Source organism: Cariama cristata, unplaced genomic scaffold (assembly GCF_000690535.1).
Source record: "Cariama cristata isolate BGI_N322 unplaced genomic scaffold, ASM69053v1 scaffold17903, whole genome shotgun sequence".
NCBI classification, from domain to species: domain Eukaryota; kingdom Metazoa; phylum Chordata; class Aves; order Cariamiformes; family Cariamidae; genus Cariama; species Cariama cristata.
In genome coordinates this window covers 55,539-63,472 of record NW_009606851.1, presented here as the reverse complement: position 1 = coordinate 63,472, position 7,934 = coordinate 55,539, and positions in this window count along the sequence as shown.

The window sequence follows — 7,934 nt, the reverse complement described above, 5'->3', positions numbered from 1 at the left end:
TGGATCCAGCTGGAGATTTGGATTGAAAGCAAAAAAAGAGAAGACACAGGATCTGTGCCACAGTCCTCCACTTTAGAGACTGAAAAAGGAGTTGTTATTTATGCTAAAACATGCCTTACTTGGCCAAGGAATTTCAATGTTTAAAATGAACGGTGCATACCAGTGTAAGGATCTGGTTCAATGTACGTACAATGCATCTAGAACAAGAGCTTCTGGTAGAGGGTGGAGTAACAGGAGCATGGCCACACTTCATGGCTATTCATTGCTTTTACAGATATGGAGCTATAAAAATACAGTGTGAATGTTTACTTCCACAGAGTATCAGAGCAAAAAATACAGCACATAAAATTCATTACTTAGGTTATTCTTTTTCAAAAATAGACCCTAGAACTAGTATAATCTCAGAGGAAGTTATTCTAAACATTCAGATGTTATAAACAGGTACTGATCATTTATAGGGATTACACTGAGGCTGAATTCTTTTAGGTCTGGTCTTCTATTAAATATACTGTAACAGAAGGGGGGAGTGTGTGGTTGGGGGACTGGTATGTGACAAAATTCAGGAAGACAATACTATTTTAGCTTAGTTTTTTGAGAAAATAATGAGCTGAGGGGGGGATGAAGGAGAAGATAGGGAGATAAAAGAAAGAAAGGAAGATAAATTGCAGGAAAAAAGAAGAAAGCCAAAAGAATCTTACGTGAAACAAAGAGAAAAAGAGTATGCCAGAGAAGAGCTGTCATAAAGATATGATGTGTAGGGGAAAGGAAAGCGATCTTTTGTAGACTTTAAGGAGTCTTGTATTCCCTAGAATTCTGATCATAAAAAAAGGCAAGTGAAATGCTTGTTTGTTCTGAAAGAGATATTAGAGGTTTCTGAAATTAATCATGACCAAAAAGATTGTGTACATATGCATCAATACATATAAGTGAAAATTGATTAGAGGTGTTGCTGGTTAATACTGTATTGCAGGTAGTGTAATAGCCCTGCTCATCCAGTGCATGGCCAGTATACAACTCCATTGTAATTATAGAGATTGTGGGGAAATAAAAGGCTTAATTTCTGCAATCTTTTGCCAAAACAAGAAGGAGAGGTTGCGGTTAGGCCATGCCAGCTTGCACTGATATTGGAATACATATGGCAGATGTTATTTTTTAAAATCCCTTATTCAAGGGTCATAAGCCTGATTTTTATTTTACTGAATGATCCTGCTAAATAAAAATAAAAATTTGCTAATAAAAAATATACATTAATTTGATACCAGGTGAAAAAAAAAACAAACAGATTCTTAATATCATATTGATTTGCATAGCTCTCTAACACCTTCAACAGTATTTTTTTTAATTAGCCACCTGCTCTTGTTATGCATAACATCTATTTATGATTCTGCAGATGAGCAATTCTAGGAAGTAATGGCAGCAAATAGTTTAGTTTGACCTCTTCTGATCCCCAGCAGTCCTCATATAACAAATCATTATGATGATCTGAGAACCTACTAAAACCCTCAAAAGGTAAAAAAAAAAAAACAAACACAACAATAAAACAAAACAAAAACCCAAGTTATTTTCTGTGAACACCTTTTTTCTATATACTTAAGCAAAAACAGTCATTCAAACACATTATTATTCTGAATACTGGTATGCTGCTGCAGCAGTCTCAATATCCAGAAATGTTAAGCTATTTAAACAGTGTGTGTAATAAATAACACAAAACAAAATGAATTTTGTTTATAACTTTCAGAAATAATAATGTAAAAATCTAAATCAGACATATTACAGTAATAAATAAAAAACCTTTGACATGCTTCTAGACTAAAATTCAGGAGGTATTTTTTTGTAAAACCTGCTTCCTAAATTCTCTGTCAATGTGTCAAGCACTACCTAATTCATTTACTGAAAAAAACATAGTCTAGCAATTCTTTCTTAAGTTAATGGCTCCCACTGTGTTTTGGAAGTTTAAGAAAAATAATCTAAATTGATTACACCAAAGTTCTCATGCATTTTGAACATTAGTCTGTTCCATATTTGTTTTGAAGAAGGAAGGAGTTTTGAAGAGGTTTCCACGAACTTTTCCAAATCAAGAAACCTCTGCAGAGTTAAACTGGAAAAAGAAAAGAAGAGAGGAAAAAGGAAAAGGAAAAAAAAGAAAGAAAGAAAGAAGAGTAGTACATTCTGCATCCCTAGGTGTTTTAAACACAAAGAAAGTGAACTGAAGTAGGAACAGAGTCATTGTGCACCAGGCGGGGAATGAAGAGGTTTGCACTAAGAACATTTGAACGTCATCGCTCACAAGAATAACTTTACCAAGAGTCAAGGCCTAATCACAAGAACAAAAAATGTTTTTTCACTCCAGTGAAAGAAGAAGGGAAGAATCAGAGAAGCCTGGGATCTCAGGTAAAAAAAAACAGTAACATAAAAATACTGAGAACAAGACTGCTGTTTCACAAAAGGCAACATGAATGATGTTGATGTGTTGGACATGGAGAAGACACTCTATTCATGCAGACTGCAATGATTCCTTGTGTCATCCTTAAGTATAGTGAAGGAGTAATGCAAAAGCCTCTGTACTGTACATGTTTATTCGTGTCAGTTGAGGGTGGCTTACTAATATGGGGCATTTTTGAAAAGTATGTAAACCTGGTTGGAATTGCAAGACATGCAAAAAATACAAGAAATTTAAGTCTTTTATGACTAAGTGTTGTGGGAGGTTTCTTTGTTATTGAAAGTATGGGTGATCTTGATATGTACCAGAGTATATCTGAGCCAATGTTTGTTGTGCAGGCAAAGATATTTCGAACTGACAAATCTCCAGATGTCTTCTACAGCTGTTCAATGTGCAGAAGGTATATAGGGATAAAACATCAGCCACTCTCAGGAGTGTTAAGATTTGATTTATAAGCTTTTTTAATAATTTCAAAACTGTTGCACTCCTCCTTGTTCTGCAACAAATATAACCTTTTTATTTTTATAAGTTAATTCAGAAGAAAATTAACTTCACCAATATAGTGTGAAGAGAGTTTACTGACTTCAGTCCAAAAGGAAAGAAAAAAAAAAAAAAAAAACAAAAAAGAAGATACACACATAAAATGAAAATATGGGATGAGAGACTATTCAAGAAGTTCTGTGTAAAATAACCACCCATGTAAGGACTCACACCAGCATTCTTCACAGCTAATACATTTAATACAGAATAAAGACAACTGAAGAAATATATTTTTCCTCTGTGTTTGCACAGATCGGTTCCTGTTAGAGTCCTGCCTGCTTATTTTTACTGTTTCTAACTGAGATTATCTTTTCCACAGCTGCAGAAGCAGAAAAAAATGAATGATCAAAAGAGCTAAACTAAACAGAAATTGCACATATATTGGCATCTTTAGGCCCACAGCTGAAAAACAAGTGGTGAAAAAAAATCCAGCCCTGATGAATTCTGCTATATTTCTTCTGCAGAGCCTGTTTACTGGTACAAAATGAAGCAGTGTAGCAGCTAAGATTAACGACTGTCTCTGGTAAATGTGAAAACTTCCCACAACTTTCCCAAAGTCATTTGACTTTTCAAGGTCAAATGCCACAGTAAGAGGCACCATCATGGTTTCTAGTCAGAGTAACTTCTGGCTTCTGTTTTCAGTAAGTTTAATAAAAAGGATGTAATTCCTGCAATCACTTGCTGAAAGGAAGAGAGGTTGTGGCTAGGACATCCCACAAAGAAATTTGCTTCTCCGGAAAGCAGAGAATTTACATAGAGATATTTTATTGTTTAAACTCTTTGGGATCTGTTCTGAAATGGCATAGAAGAAGCTGCCTGCAAGAACAAATTATAAGATTTTATGGCCCAGATCTCTTCCAGTCTTACGTGCCTGTGACTACAGGAAGTTTCTCTAGTCCAGGGCCTTCATTTCTATGTCAGGGTCTGGGTGAAGTGGGAGCACAGACCCCAGCTGACATCAGCAAGGGACATTCACTAAGGTGGTAAGAACAGACCTCAAATGGAGAACTTCTCAGACCAGGCTTAAACAGTACTCAACATGGAACTGTTTTGCAATGACTGAGATATTCTAATTTAAGACATGGGTACTTAATCCTTCCCATTTGGAAGCCTTCAGCACAACTCCAGTCAATTCCTTTTTGTTCATTACTCAAACATTTTTTTAGATACATGAACACAAAATCTCAATTTCATATTTAAATCCCCCAAGCTTTTGCATACTTTATGCGTTGCTCTCGTAAGATATCTACCCTAATTTGCAAGGATTTAAGCAAGAAAGGGGATGAAATAAATCTTGTCTATTCTTGATTTAAAGCAGAAAGTAACACTTACGTCATCGGTGCCCTTTGTACCTATCTTCCATGGTTAGGAGCTGGAGGACAGCAATCCTCCTTGGAAGGAACTAAGAGCTTTTAGCCACTGAGAAACACAGAGGCAAGAGGGAATCTTAGTATGACTAAGATTACCTAAGAAAGTCCCTTAGTGTCCTCAGGAAAATACAATGTTAGAGTGCCAGTTGCCACAGAGCTGAACACCACTGTGTCCATTTTGATAGATCCTGGTTGAGATAAAAGTTTCTCACTGGGTTGCATCAAGTGTTGCCTGCCTTCCTTGTGTCACATCTTGTAGGGAACGTTTACAGCTGGGACAGCCTTCAGGCGAACGAAGCCATTTCAGGCTGGTCTCTTTCCAAACCAGTTGCTTTTAAAGATTATCTTTCCATGTTGCAGATCTTGAAAATTTAATGACCTTCTGGTGAACTGTTTTCCTCATGTTGGCACATCAGACGTGAAAAGCTACATCGCATGCCTCTTGCCAGTGAGTACCTTTCAGCAAATAACAAGCTAAAAAAGATGTGTCCTGGGAAAGTGAGCAGCAGCCGTATTGAGTTTACTAAGACAATTCTCCCTCCATTGGCATGAAAACAAGGACATTGAAAATGTAGGTAAGATATATTCACTAGCATTAAATATTCAAGTTCCCTTGTCCCTTGACAGTAAAATTTATTTAGAATGTAAAAAATCCAAATAATTCAAATAGCGAGGAAATCCTAACCTGAAGAATCATTCATCAAAGAAGATGAACTCTGGAAAAAATGGCAGTTGTTATAACCCCTCCCCCTGCAACTTTTCATTATTGAGAGCTTTACCATAGCAACTACATACAGTTATATTTTCTAGACCTCCAGCACAGATTATTCTCGTGCATACAGTCAGTCAGGCCCAATCTTATAACTGTTGAAAGATTAAAAAGAAAATTATGCAGCTGATCGCATAACCTTGCATGCAAATTAAATGTGGATATTACAGTAATTAGGACAGGAGCAAAAGAATGAAGCAAAGGGTCTAAAAGGGTTGCATTGTAACAGGGTACACACGCAGTTTTAGGTGAAGACAACCATATGTAATACTTAGCTTAAAAGAGTGTTCAGAAGGCACGAGAATTAAAAGAGAGCGAAAATAACTGTCTTGTACATCATGACATACCCCCAGTGCAGAGCTGTGATTTGTTTGCATTCAGAACACAGAGGGAAAGGATACAGTCAACTGGCAAATTAAGAGTGATATACTGCATAGAAAAGAGTAATCACAGCTAGTGCCTTTGGACAAAAAGGCCAAATGATTATTTTAGTATCCCTTCAATAAAATGTCAATTAGTGCTCTGCTGCACAGTTTGAATAGGAGAAGTAAGTTATGATTTAATGTTAGATTTACACAAGGGATCTCAGAGCTCCAGGACTTAGAAGAGACACTGGTTGCTTCAGCGAACAACAAAGACATTGTAAGGCCATTCAAGTAGGAGGGTAGAAGGATGCAATACATCAACGTCTTTAGATAGGAAAAGTTACCTGCTTTTTTAAAGCAAGATTTCAGTAATTCCTTATCTTTTAAGATAACTGCAGCAGCAGAAACCAGAATTCACTGTGGAAAGAAATCAAGAAACTAAGTCCCAATTTACCTCCTCGGGGCACAATTTTGGCTGAATTTCAGCACGTGATCTATTTGCTGTAATTAATGAAGTTGACTTGTAGTAAGTGCTTGTATGCCCAGCTACAGGCTGTGGCAAATAAATGGCAATTTGATTCAGTTTTAACCTCTCTTACTGTGGGTCAGGCTAAGCTCACAGAGAGACTAGGACACATCAAATTGCCTGTAAGCACACACTGGCAGACAGTAACCACAACTCAAATGTCTGACAGCGGCTATGGGGGCTCAAATGCTAGGATCAGCTCTTTGATTTAAAGCACTGAGGTCTGTGACATATGCTGCACGTAGACAGGTATTTTGAGCTTCAGCGCTGTGTAACAGTGAGACACAGTACAGGCTTTACTAGAGGGCCACACCAGTATTTTCAGGCTCAGTCAGGCCATTTATGTTATAGCAGTGATTTTCTTTGTGATTCCTAAAGTATGTGACAGTAAAAGTCTATCAACCACAGATCTGCCAACCTGTCACAGAGGTGAGGTGTTCTTCCTTTTCCTGCCAGAAGACATTCCTTCCCACTCTCCTCACCTCTCCTGGCAAAAGGAGAGGGATCTCTGGTTATTCAGTTTTTTGATGAGCAGATTAAACTCTGTGCTAAGCAAGAAGTTAACAAATATTTGAACTGAGAAAGACTAGAGCACATAACACACCCGCAAGGTTTCTTCCTAAGCAGGGGTGCCTGGAAAGTAAACAATGAGTTGAGTCTTTAAATAAGAAATAGAACTGTTGCTAGCAAAGAGAATAATGATCCAGGAAATATGTATCAATGGAAAATGCAAATCTCTCTCCCCATTATCTCCAAACAGCAGCAAATGGGCAGCACTCAGAAGAAGGAAATAGAAGCAGGAAAGGAACTACATTAATGACATACCATCCGAGCAAGTCCGGGAGCAGGGAGCCTACACACTGTAAGTATGATATAAATGAGTGACATGTATTTGGCAAAAGGGTCTTTAGCTACCAGACACTTTTTTTTAAATATAGATTTTTCTTTAGTGGGTGGTCCCTGGGCAGTACACAGAGTAAGATTTCACTAAAAGGTACGTGACAACTATCTCATGAACTCTTTGCTGTTCCTCACTTCTTTCCTTACTTCATTCTAGTGTGCAAAGATTGGGTTGTGAAGAGTGAAAAAGTGAATTGAGGGAAGGTGTGCAGGTGGGCAGTCAGAGCCCCCCCCAGCCTTTTTCCTTCTTAATTCTAATTCTGAATGTATGAAATTGCAGCAAGGCACAGCCAAGTTGCATCTGCTTCCAGGTGCCTCAAAGCTTCCGTCTCCCCCAAGGAGAGAGGGATAAAGTCAGCTCTACCGTCTAGAAGTCTCATTTTCTGTTACGGCTTCTCTGCTGAGCTTGCTCTCCACCAATATGAAGACTGACAAGGTGATGCTCTGCTACCCCAGTGCTCCTAGGTGGTAGATAAGGCAACTCTCCCCCCGAGGTGGGGAATGGGCGCTTCCAGCCTGCAAAAAGCTCCCGGTAACAGCATGCAGCTCTGTTAGGAAAATACACTTTGACTTAATTTCCATCTCTGCCTCAATGCTACCATTAGTATAGAGTCATCTAGAAAATAAAAAAATACGTACTTTCATTTGTTTCTATAAGGCAACTGCATGTTCAGTGCTATGAGAAAAAGTGACCTGAGAGACTCTAAGCATTCAAGGACACACAAAAGCAAGGACAGAAGTTGTGTTGACTGATCTATGCTGTGTGGGACTGCTAGAGGATGAGGAGCTGGTGAAAGGCTCCAGACATATCTTTCCTTTCCACATTGGCAGAATAACTCTATAACAAAGCAGGAGAAAACTGAGAATAAAGTCATCGTAACTATTAGGGAAAATGAGAATTTTGTGGTATCTTCTTTCTGGATTTTGCATGTATATGGGATCCATACTCCAGGAGGCAATTTTCTTTTTTTTTTTTTTTAGTATACTTAACAGTTGTTACAGATGATACATAGTGATTTAGCAC